At 48.1% G+C, this 12,343-nt stretch overlaps 1 protein-coding gene across 1 annotated transcript in view; it reads left to right on the top strand.

Annotated features, from left to right (window-relative positions):
- Nucleotides 1–12,343, top strand: part of LOC107113621 (tumor necrosis factor receptor superfamily member 21-like) — a gene marked incomplete at its 3' end in the record, with an annotated part of 48,772 nt that overhangs the window by 659 nt on the left and 35,770 nt on the right. The window lies entirely within an intron of this gene.

Genomic DNA, 12,343 nt, shown 5'->3' with positions numbered 1-12,343 from the left:
GGGGCGTTGGACCCCCGCCGAGGTCCTGCCCCTTTCCCTAACCCCGGGCCTAACCCAGGGATTTCTCAACCGAGAGTTCGAAGCCCCCGAACACGGGTCGAGCTGGTGCGTGTGAACCTGGCGCGGGTGGGTGGGGGGGATTGACCCCAGGTGAGTCCGCTTTTCGTGGGGCTTCTCCAAGCAGCCCGGTGCTACAGAGCAGGGGGGGAGGAAGGGGGGGAGTGGTGATTCATAAGGTCTGTCGGCCAGCCGGTCTCTTCTTCTCCCTGTCTTGGGCAATGTTCCCTCTAAGCTTTGGAGTCTTGTGAGCAAAAATTCCACTTTGTGAGCTACTGGCATTAAAGCTGTGAGCGAGCGATTTGGCTGCTGTATAAATTAAGTTTGCTCTGAAGCCATCCCTTTCCAGAGCTAGGACAAAAATGTGTGAGCCAGAGGCTAAAAAACTGTGAGCTAGCTCACACTGACTCAGCTTAGAGGGAACACTGGTCTTGGGGCCAGCCCACCTGACACCCAGCGTGGGGAGGGGGGGGAGGGCTGGCCTGCCCCTGGGTTCAGCTTCTCGGTGGGTTGCAGGGAAAATAGGGTCGCTTGGCCGGCACCCCGCCTGGAGGAGGGTTTAGCCTGGGTCAGCCACAGTTTCTGTGCACGGAGCTCAGTCAGTCAGCCCTGGGCTTGGACCAGTCGCCCAGTGCCCACCCTGTGCCCTCTGTGCCCGGCCCTTGCCTCCTTGGCGTTGCCCTTAGAGGGGCTGGCATCAGTGTTCCCTCTAAGCCGAGTTGGTGTGCGCCAGCTCACAATTTTTTAGCCTCTGGCTCACACATTTTCGTCTTAGCTCAGGAAGGATGGCTCCAGAGTAACCTAATTGATGCAGCAGCCAAATCACTTGCTCACAACTTTGATGCCAGTCGCTCACAAAGTAGAATTTTTGCTCACAAGCTTAGAGGGAGCATTGGTTGGCGTGCCCAGTGGATCCTTGTCTCAGAAAAGTGGGGGGGGGGTGTAGAACGGAACCCCCCCACCCCCCATTTCTCTCTCCTTTTTTTTTTTTGGCCCCCAAATCACAACTGATTCCAGAGACCTCTGGCGGGGTTTTCAAGGCGAGAGACGTCCGGAGGGGGTTGGCCGTTTCCTGCCTCTGCATAGTGGTCTCCCGGCCCGAGCCTGCGTAGCTTCCGTGCTCTGATGAGATCGGGTTCACCTGGGGCCATCCGGGTCAGGGGAAGGGTGGATTCCACCTTTATGGGTAACGTCCCGTCCCTAGAATAACCCGGCCAACCTAAACTGAGCGGCACCCTTTTGAGCCCATTGACGTCTGCCTAGGGTGGCCCTGTTGGGCCAGGCCGCTGCAGAAACAGGGGTTCAGTTGAGCCCCACAATGCCCCTGTGCCCAGCCCAGCATCAGGGTATAGCTGTAAATAATCCTGAAGACCGGTGTTCCCTCTAAGCTGAAGTTAATGTGACCCTCCTTGGCACCTGCTCACACCGTTTTGCCTTCGCTCAGGACGGATGGCTCCAGAGCAAACGTAATGTATGCAGCAGCCAGATTGCTTGCTCATGAACGCCAGTAGCTCACAAAGTAGAATTTTTGCTCACAGGACTCCACAGCTTAGAGGGAGCGTTGCTGAAGGCCCCTTAAAAATTCTACCCCTTTCTGCCAGGTCGAGGGTCCCAAAAGATGGGCTCTACCCAAACCTCCGTGGAGTTCCAGAGCTTGTGCAGGATTGAGGGGTGGGGAGCCCTTGCGTGGCCGGTTTAAAGTACGACTCTCTGGGTAGAAACCGGTGGCCACCCAGGGTCTGGTAACCCTGTCCTTAAATGCTGGGCGTCCCCAGCACTGGGGATCCAATGTGCACACGCCTCCCGGCCCCCCCAAAACATACTGCAGCTTTCTAAGGGCTGGGTTGAGCGCAGTGCAGTGATCCGTTCTTCCAGTCCGGCTGCGTCGGGCTCCGAAAGCCCTGCCAAAATCCCCTTGTTGCAACCGAACTCTCTTTCCTGCTCGGTGATTGCATCTTGGCACCGATCTGGAGGTATTTTGACTCTGGAGAGAAGGTGGCGGCGACAGAGGAGTCGGTGGAAGAAAACCAGTCAGGGTCACTAGGAAAGGGAAGGGGGGGTTTCTCTTGGGCCAGTGGGCATCTCGGGACAAAGCCCGCCTCCCTCTTCCATCAGCCTCTGAAGGGTCCTCTTCACGGTGATTCAGCAATACGGGTTTGGAACGCATAGGGGAGAATCTGTAGTGCCTTTAGTGGGAGAGGGGCTGGCGCACAGCTGTGTCCACAATCAGTGTTCCCTCTAAGCTGAGTTAGTGTGAGCTAGCTCACAGTTTTTTAGCCTTTGGCTCACACATTTTTGTCTTAGCTCAGGGAGGATGGCTCCAGATTAAACTAATTTATGCAGCAACCAAATCGCTCGCTCACAGCTTTAATGCCAGTAGCTCACAAAGCGGGATTCTTGCTCACAAGACTGCACAGCTTAGAGGGAACATTGGTCCACGTCCCTCCCTCCTTTTAAAAAACATCTGGCTGGGTCGATGCCCCGGGAGCAGAGATAATATCAGTATTAAGGTTTGTGGAACATCCGTGGCTGAGGAAAGAGAGGAACTGGTGTTTCCCAGCGGAGGGAGGAATGTATCCGGGTGATATTGGGGAAGGAGTTGATCCTGGCAGTGTTTGGTTGTTTTTTCCCCCCATAAAGGTACTTCAGGAAGGCGCAAACAGTCATCCAGGCGCATGCACGTTTGGTACAGCCAGCACAGCTGAGTTCTACATTTGCATGTGTGGGGGTCCCTTGCTTTCTCTGGGGAGCCTGAAGATCATTTTGGTTCCCGACCTGGTGAATCAGAAGCAGGGTTATAGTCTGTGGGTGTGAACGCCCGGAGGAAGCTTGCCTGCCAAGCTGTTGAACCCAGGTCGCCCTCCACCTGTGGGTTCAGCGCCACGCCTGGCTGAGATGGCTTTCTCCAGGTGAGCGTTATGAGGCGGAGGGAAGCATTCACCTTTTCCTCTCCAGCTGGTTTTCTTGTGGGAGAAAGCCACCCTTGCGTTGCTTTTGCCTTGCATGAGCCAGTTTGGTGTAGTGGTTAAGTGTGTGGCCTCTGATCCGGGAGAACCGGGTTTGATTCCCCACTCCTCCACTTGCAGATGCTGGATAACCTTGGGCAAGCCGTAGTTCTGTCAGAGCGGTTCTCTCAAGGACAGTTCTGGAAAGAGCTCTCTCAGCCCCACCTACCTCACAGGGTGTCTGTTGTGGGGAGGGGAAGGGCAAGGAGTTTGTAAGCCGCTCTGAGACTCCGAGCGAAGGGCGGTGTATAAATCCAATCTCCTCTCCTCTTCTTCTTTTTTAAACCCCTTACAGCTGAAAAATATGAGGTACGTTTTCCCCATCAGGAACAAAAGCGGTAGTTAAATTTATAGTATCGCTTAGGGAAAAGATAACTCTTTCTCTTATCAGAGATTAGATTGATTTTCTGTATGCAGTAGATAAGGATGAGTTGATGACTTTTGGCTTCTTTCAATAAGATATTTTCTTAAGGGGAAATCAAGAGAGAGAGAGCTTGTTGTTTATATATAAGCAAGGAAAACGTAGTAAGCAAAGTTATATTTGTTGTACAGAAAATCGAAAACCTTTTTTATGTTCCCCTTCACTTAATTTTTTTCCTTCTTCTACTTTCTTTCCCCTTTTTAATTAACTTCTCCTCTTCGCAGATCTTCGTCCTTTATGTTGTATGGTTTTAAGTTTTTCTTTCTGCATGCTGCCTAGTTTTAATTCTGTAGTAAAATTTAAATTCTCACTGTAAAAAAAGAAAAGGAACAAAAGCAAAAGCGGCTTTTTACAGCACGAAGACGGGGAAGAGGGTAACCCAGGCGAAGAGGTGGTTGGAACACCTTTCCTATGAAGAACGGCCGAAAAGTCGGGGTGGTGGTGGTGTTCCAGTTTAGAAAAAAAGATTACTTGGAGGAGGGGGGAAATGGGCAGATAACTTTGTCTGCCAAGATACTAGAACTTGAGGGCATCCAGTGAAGCCGAAGGGGAGTAGATTCGGGATGGACAGTGTTCCCTCTAAGCTGAGTTAGTGTGAGCTAGCTCACAATTTTTTAGCCTCCGGCTCACACATTTTTGTCTTCGCTCAGGAAGGGATGGCTCCCGAGCAAACTAATTGATGCAGCAGCCAAATGGCTCGCTCACAACTTTAATGCCAGTCGCTCACAAAGTAGAATTTTTGCTCACAAGACTCCACAGCTTAGAGGGAACATTAAACAGCAGATTCGTTTTCCTTACTCAGTGAGTGACTCTGTAATGGCATTTGATGCCAGAGGATGAAAGTTGTTTTGTTTTTACCATCAAGTTGCAGCTAACTTCTGGCAACCGCTCAAGGGGTTTCCAAGGCAATTGATATTCAGAGGTGGTTTTGCCGTCGTCTCCCTCTGTGTTGCAACCCTGGACGTCCTTGGTGGTCTCTCATCCAAATACTAACCAGGGCCGACCCTGCTTAGCTTCTAAAGTTTGACAAGATTGGGGGTAGCCTGAGCTATCCAGGTCACGGTGGCCACAAGCATAAATTGCTTGGAAAGGGGGTTAGACAGATTCATGGCGGATAGTCATCAGTCAGTGGCTACAAGCCATGGTGATGGAGGGGAACCTCCATGTTCAGAGGCAGTCAGCTTCCGAATCCCAGAGTGAGGAGGCAACATCACGAGCAGGCATTGGCCTCCAGAGAAACTGGTTGGCCACTGTGTGGGACAGGATGCTAGACCAGATGATCCAGTGGTCTGATCCAGCAGGGCTCTTCTGGTGTTCTTATGAAGGCCTTGGCCTCTATGTCCTGTTGTTGGCCCTCCAGAGGAACTGGTTGGCCACTGTGTGGGACAGGATGCTGGACTAGATGGACATCTGGTCTGATCCAGCAGGGCTCTTCCAGTGTTCTTATGAAGGCTTCAGCCTCTATGCCCTGTTGTTGACCCTCCAGAGGAACTGGTTGGCTGGACTAGATGTTCCAGTGGTCTGATCCAGCAGGACTCTTCTGATGTTCTCATGAAGATCTTGGCCTGCAGGACTCTTCTGATGTTCTCATGAAGATCTTGGCCTCTGTTCTATGTTGTTGGCCCTCCAGAGGAACTGGTTGGCCACTGTGTGGGACAGGATGCTGGACCAGATGATCCAGTGGTCTGATCCAGCAGGGCTCTTCTGGTGTTCTTATGAAGGCCTCGGCCTCTATGTCCTGTTTTTGGCCCTCCAGAGGAACTGGTTGGCCACTGTGTGGGACAGGATGCTGGACTAGATGGACCAATGGTCTGATCCAGCAGGTCTCGTATATTCTTACGAAAAAAAGAAAAAATTGAAATTCCTTCCCCCTCCTGATCTTCTCCTTAGTAAAGGAGTCCTGGCCGATCAATTTACAAGGGAATTATTTTACACAAACATGGAAGAATGGGCTATTTTATTTATTTATTTATTTATTCTTGGCGTGTGGTATTATTAATGGATACAGTCACAATATATGAGAAGATACTAAGGCCCATGTGTCGTTGGTGTAAACGTGGCTCCTGGCAATTGAATACTGGGATAGAAATACTGGGATAGAAATAAACCAGAGGAGCAGGTCCAAGACAACATTTTCAGATATATCTGCGCGACAGATTGATAGAAAATAAAGTAGACCACAGCAGGCATAAGTCTAAATGTAAATATATCATTAGTAGCTGTTTAGGTAAGATTTCTTTTAAAGGTTCGTGTTCGATGCTTAGTATTTTTCTTCACTGTTTGAATTGAATTTTTTTTTAAAAAAAACATGTTTACTTAGTACAATCTATACATTGAATTTTGTTATTGTTGCCGTTGAGTTCCAGGTGACTTCTGGCGACCCCTGGTCGGGTTTTCATGGCAAGAGGTGTTCAGAGGTGGTTTGCCATTGCCTGCCTCTGCATTACAGCCCTGGTATTCCTTGGAGGTCTTCTGTCCAAATACTGGCCGGGGCCAACCCTGTAGAAGATGTATGAGAAATTATGGATGGAATACCTTTTCTTGCTCGACCTGGATACCCAGGATAGCTCAATGTTGTCAGATCTTGGAAGCTACGCAGGGTTGGTCCCGGCGAGTAATCATGGGAGACCCCCGTGGAAATCAAGGGTCATGACACGGAGGCCGGTGACGGCAAACCACCCCTGAACGTCTCTTGCCTTGAAGACCTTACTGGTCGCCATGAGTCAGCTGTGACTTGTGAGCTAAATGTATATTTGTATGTATACATATGTGTTTATATGTGCATGTGGATGTGTATATATAGACACAGATATGTAAATATAAAACCGGGTTTACCTTCACCCTGTGTATGTGTATATATAGACACACACAAACACATATGTAAATATAACACCGGGTTTACCTTCACCCTGTGTATGTGTCTATATAGACACACACACACACATGTAAATATAACACCGGGTTTACCTTCACCCTGTGTATGTGTATATATAGACACACACAAACACATATGTAAATATAAAACCGGGTGTATCTTCACCCTGTGTATGTGTATATATAGACACACACACACACATGTAAATATAACACCGGGTTTACCTTCACCCTGTGTATGTGTATATTTAGACACACACACACATATGTAAATATAAAACCGGGTTTACCTTCACCCTGTGTATGTGTATATATAGACACACACACACATATGTAAATATAAAACCGGGTTTACCTTCACCCTGTGTATGTGTATATATAGACACACACAAACACATATGTAAATATAAAACCGGGTTTACCTTCACCCTGTGTATGTGTATATATAGACACACACAAACACATATGTAAGTATAACACCGGGTTTACCTTCACCCTGTGTATGTGTATATATAGACACACACAAACACATATGTAAATATAAAACCGGGTTTACCTTCACCCTGTGTATGTGTCTATATAGACACACACACACACATGTAAATATAACACCGGGTTTACCTTCACCCTGTGTATGTGTATATATAGACACACACAAACACATATGTAAATATAACACCGGGTTTATCTTCACCCTGTGTATGTGTATATATAGACACACACACACACATGTAAATATAACACCGGGTTTACCTTCACCCTGTGTATGTGTATATATAGACACACACACACATATGTAAATATAAAACCGGGTTTACCTTCACCCTGTGTATGTGTATATATAGACACACACACACATATGTAAATATAAAACCGGGTTTACCTTCACCCTGGGCTTTCAAAGAAGTGTCAAGCCTTTGAAATCTTTGTCCTCTCTTTGTTTGGGTGTGTGAGTATTTTGTGTGTGTTTATGTACATGCTTGCATGTCTGGATGTCATGGTGACTTCTGGCGACCCCTAGTGGGGCTCGAACATTTCGGAGAGGTGGCTTGCTATTGCCTGCCCCTGCGTCCCAGCCTTGGTATTCCTTGGAGGTCTCCCATCCAAGTCCTTGGCAGGGTCGGCCCTGCTTAGCTTCCGAGATCTGACGAGATCGGGCTTGCCCCATGCTATCCAGGCCAGGGCAGTGTTTGCGCTGTCTTTTGACATTGTTTGGGAACTGCACGGATCCTTCGTCCGTCAGTGGTTTCCAAGCTACAAGCTGTGGCTCATTTCATGCCCTGGACCCAGTGAACGTCACATCTGCATCCACAGGATGCCAAGATTGTGCCTCTTCTGTTTGTGGGAGTCTAACGGTTTTGGAACTCTGGAAACGCACCGACCGGTGTCCTGGTGCCCCTTCTCGGATCCGAGCTGTGCTGTTGCCATGGCGCCGGGTGTTTGTGGTTTGCTAGGAGTTTGTTTTTCATTACGGGTCCTGAGTTTCCTTTGCAGCACCGAAGTGTGCTCAGTTGTGGTTTCTCGGTCCGGCGTGCAGGATTAATTTGAACGCTCCCTTTCTTCGCAGCTAGCCGTCCTTGGGTGTCGCCAGCAGAAAGCGTCACTGTTTGCTCTTCCAAGTCAGGGTCTACTTTTAGGTGTCATGTTTTGGGTACAGCCGCCTGGCCGAAGGGTTTATGGTTCAGTAAAAGGGAACCGCTTGCTTGTGCAAGCTGCAGTTGCCCTTAGCAGGGCGTGATCTGCAAAGCGTGTGGGACACCGCCACGGAGACAGCTGGATTCCCGGTTGCTGTAGCATCTGCTTGAACTTGGCAGCTCTGGAAACAAAGCTGGTTTAATTTCATAGAATCATAGAGTTGGAAGGGACCTCCAGGGTCACTTAGTCCAACCCCGTGCACAGTGCAGGAAGTTCACAACTACCTCCCCCCCACACACCCCTGCTCCATGCCCAGAAGATGACAAAAAAACCCTCCAGGATCCCCAGCTAAACCGGCCTGGAGAAAAATTACTTCTTGACCCCAAAGTGGTGATGAGCGTTTCCCTGGGCGTGTAAGAAAGGGCTGCGAGAACTAAGCCCCGATGCAACCCTTCCTGCCCTCCCTCTCATGTTCTGCCCGAGTTCACAGAATCCGCATGGCTGTCTGGCAGCCATCGAGTCTCTGCTTGGAACCCTACAGAGAAGGAGAGCCCACCACCTCCCGAGGAAGCCTGTTCCACTGAGTAACCGCTCTGTTAGGAAGTTCTTCCTACCGTTTAGCCGAAAACTCTTCTGATTTAACGACTTCATTTTTAGATCTACCTAGAGATGTAATATTTCCGGAAATTTTGAAGCTCGGAAAAAACCCCAGTTTCCCCCCGGAAAAACCCAGACATTTTTGGAAAAATTGAAAAAAATGCTACATTAGCACTTCTTTTTTCTTTTCCAGATTGAAAGTCATTCTGTTACCTTTAGGAACATAAAATATGACTATGGACAATGTTACTTGGCATGAAATTATCACAGCTAGCATATTAAAAACATAATGTAGCCAAACAATTATTACAAAGGTTACTTTGTAACCTAGGACTTGCTTGTCCTCGGTGCACAGAAATTAGATTAATCTGATACCATACATATTTTTTAGAAATGATTTGGAAGCTGTTTGAACACTTTGTCTTATAATATTTTATTCATCATGTTAAAATAAAACATCCCATAATCAATTTTTTCCTTTCCTTTTTTCAATTTTTCCAATTTTTCGGGAAAAAACAAGGCTTCAGGAATAAATGGAGAAAAAACGGTTCCCCCCCCCCCGAGTTTTTTCCGGGCCTTCACATCCCTAGATCTACCTCAAATCTTGCATGTCAGAGCTCAGACGCGGAATATAATTTGGAAACTTACTAGAGCAGGTGCCTGTTTTGGCCAAAGATACCCATGAGTCTTATTTATTTAATTCATTTGTACCCTGCCTTTCTCCGCAAGGGGGATCCAAAGTGCCTTACAGGGTTCTCCTCTCCTCCATTTTATCCTCACAACAACCCTGGGAGGTAGGTTAGGCTGAGAGAGTATGACTGGCCCCAAGGTCACCCAGCCAGCTTCCATGGCACGAGTCAGGATTTGAACCCGCGTCTCCCAGATACCAGTCCAGCGCTCTTACCTACTGTACCACACTGGCTCTGTAGTCTTGCGTGAAGTGACCCGCAGATACACCCAGGCATATAGAAGGTGCTCCTTCTACTATTAATGTGCAGGCGTTCCTTTTTTTAAAAAATGGGTTGTCGTTGGACGATAGGCAGACCAGAGAACCGTAGATAATGTTTTGCATCCTATGGAGTGATGTGGGGAGGGAAATTTTCCATGCAAAAAAGTCCGCCCCCCCCATATTTAAATATAGTCTGTTTATCCATCATTGTTGAGGGTGTTTTCCTGCAGATCAGTCATGTTAGACCTTGGGTGTCGAACTCATTCGTTATGAGGACCGGATCTGACATAAATAAGACCTTGTTGGGCCAGGCCACCTGTGTCATGAAATGTAATACCAGGTAGCGGAGATATAAACTTTATAGAGGACATAAACACAAAAGTGTTTTTTTTTTAACTGAAAATAAAAACATGTTTAAAACATTAGCACTCTTGCAATATTTTGTTCATTTAACACTGTCTGATAACTGACACCTCTTGCTCTGAATTATTGCATCAACATGTCTGTGCTGTTGCAATCTTGAGTGTGCTGTTCAGGTGTGTATCTGTCAGCTGCAAAGCTACGATGACGCAGCAGCAGCAGCAGAACTGGAAGAAGCAGAAGACGGCCAGTTTCACTGCGGGCCTGATAGAAGCTCTCCAGGGGCCTGCTCCGGCCCCCGGGCCGCATGTTTGACACCCCTGTGTTAGACGGTTTAAATGGGAGGGGGGCATGGCTCAGTGGTAGAGCATCTGCTTGGCACGCAGAAGGTCCCAGGTTCCATCCCCGGCATCTCCAGCTAAACGGATCAGGTGGGAGGTGATGGGAAAGACCCCTGCCTGAGACCCAGGAGAGCTACTGCCTGTCTGAGTAGACAACAGTGACCATGATGGACCAAGGGTCTCATTCAGTATAAAGCAGCTTTGTGTGTTCATGAGAGATGAAGCCCGGACAGACCCTCTGACCCCAGCTTTTAAGTGTTACATTTGCTGCCTTTTGCTAACAGCATTTAAATGTTGGTCAGCAAACTTTCAGGAATCTTCCAGTTCAGATTTCCCCAGAAAATGCACATTAATGGTCATAGGCTCCTATCTGATTTTTAAAAATTTAAATAATATTGCATTGCTTTTCTCCTGCAGCAGGGACCCAAAAGCAGTTTATAGGACGATCGCCTCTTGGTGTGTTGTCACTGGAGACTTCCTTTCTCAGGACCTTTGGTCTGCGCAATCCAGTATTGGCTGCTTTGAGGCACACCAATTTCCGCCAGTAACATCAAACGGAAGGTGTGGTGTGACTCCCGCCACACCCGAGCTCATTACGACGGCAGCTAAATCAGCTTCCTTTCTGCCAAGTGACTTTGATTGCCTGGAGAGGGTGTGTTCGGAGCCCTTGGCTGTGGACACTGAGTCAGACCTCTTTCCAGGGGAAACTGGTAACTTTCCCTGGCACGTGGCAAAGTGGTGTGTGGCTGGGCCTTCGTAGGAAAGGGAATCGAGTGTAAACCGCTCCCTGCCTGAACAAAGATCGGTGGCACTTTGAAGACCAACAGAAGTTTATTCAAGGCATAAGCTTGTGTGTGCAGAAGAGAAGAAGAAGAGATTGGATTTATACCCCGCCCTTCACTACCCGAAGGTGTCTCAGAGCGGCTTACAAACTCCTTTCCCTTCCCCTCCCCACAACCTGTGAGGTGGGTGGGGCTGAGAGAACTCTGACACAAACTGCCCTTTTTCAAGGACAGCTGTGCCAGAGCTTGTGACTGACCCAAGGTCACATCAGCAGGTGCAAGTGGAGGAGTGGGGAATCAAACCCGGTTCTCCCAGATTAGAGTCCGCACACTTAACCACTACACCAAACTGGCTGCATGCAGACTTCCTCAGATGCCTGCACACTTCCTCAGATACATTGAAATGGACGTTTCTTGTCCATACATATAACTAGAGGGTGAGCAGCAAATCAGCATACAACATAATGAAGATGTTTAACAGATGCAAGGACCAAACAGGAATTACAAGCTTAGTTTATATGAATAGGAATTAAACTTTGTTGGTCCATTAGGAAGGGTATTGAAAACAGATCAGCCAATATAATAATGCCCCTATATAAATCAATGGTGAGACCTCATTTGGAATACTGTGTGCAGTTCTGGGCACCACACCTTAAAAAGGATATTATAGCTTTGGAAAAAGTGCAGAAAAGGGCAACTCGAATGATAAAAGGGTTGGAACACTTTCCCTATGAGGAAAGGTTAAAGCGCTTAGGGCTCTTTAGCTTGGAGAAAAGACGACTGAGGGGTGACATGATCGAGGTTTATAAGATTATGCATGGGAAAGAGCAGGTAAAGAAAGAGGTACTTTTCTCCCTTTCTCACAATACAAGAACTCGTGGGCACTCCATGAAACTGCAGAGCGGTCGGGTTAGAACGGATAAAAGGAAGTACTTCTTCACCCAAAGAGTGATTAACACTTGGAATTCACTGCCACAGGAAGTGGTGGGTGCTACAAGCATGGACGGCTTCAAAAGGGAATTAGATAAGCATATGGAGCAGAGGTCCATCAGTGGCTATTAGCCACAAGGTATAGCTAGGGGCTCTGGGGCAAGTGATGCTCCTTTTTGGGGGTTGGGGGGGGGGGTCAACAGTGGGAGGGCTTCTAATGTCCTGGCCCCACTGCTGGACCTCCTGATGGCACTGGTATTTCTGGCCACTGTGTGACACAGAGTGTTGGACTGGATGGGCCTTTGGCCTGATCCAACATTGGCGTCTCTTATGTTCTTATGTCTTAAAGGTGCCCCTGGACTCACAGAATCATAGAATTGGAAGGGACCTCC

The sequence above is a fragment of the Gekko japonicus genome, unplaced genomic scaffold, assembly GCF_001447785.1.
Source record: "Gekko japonicus isolate JY-2015 unplaced genomic scaffold, Gekko_japonicus_V1.1 scaffold4120, whole genome shotgun sequence".
NCBI classification, from domain to species: Eukaryota; Metazoa; Chordata; class Lepidosauria; order Squamata; family Gekkonidae; genus Gekko; species Gekko japonicus.
This window is presented reverse-complemented; position numbering and strand designations above follow the sequence as displayed.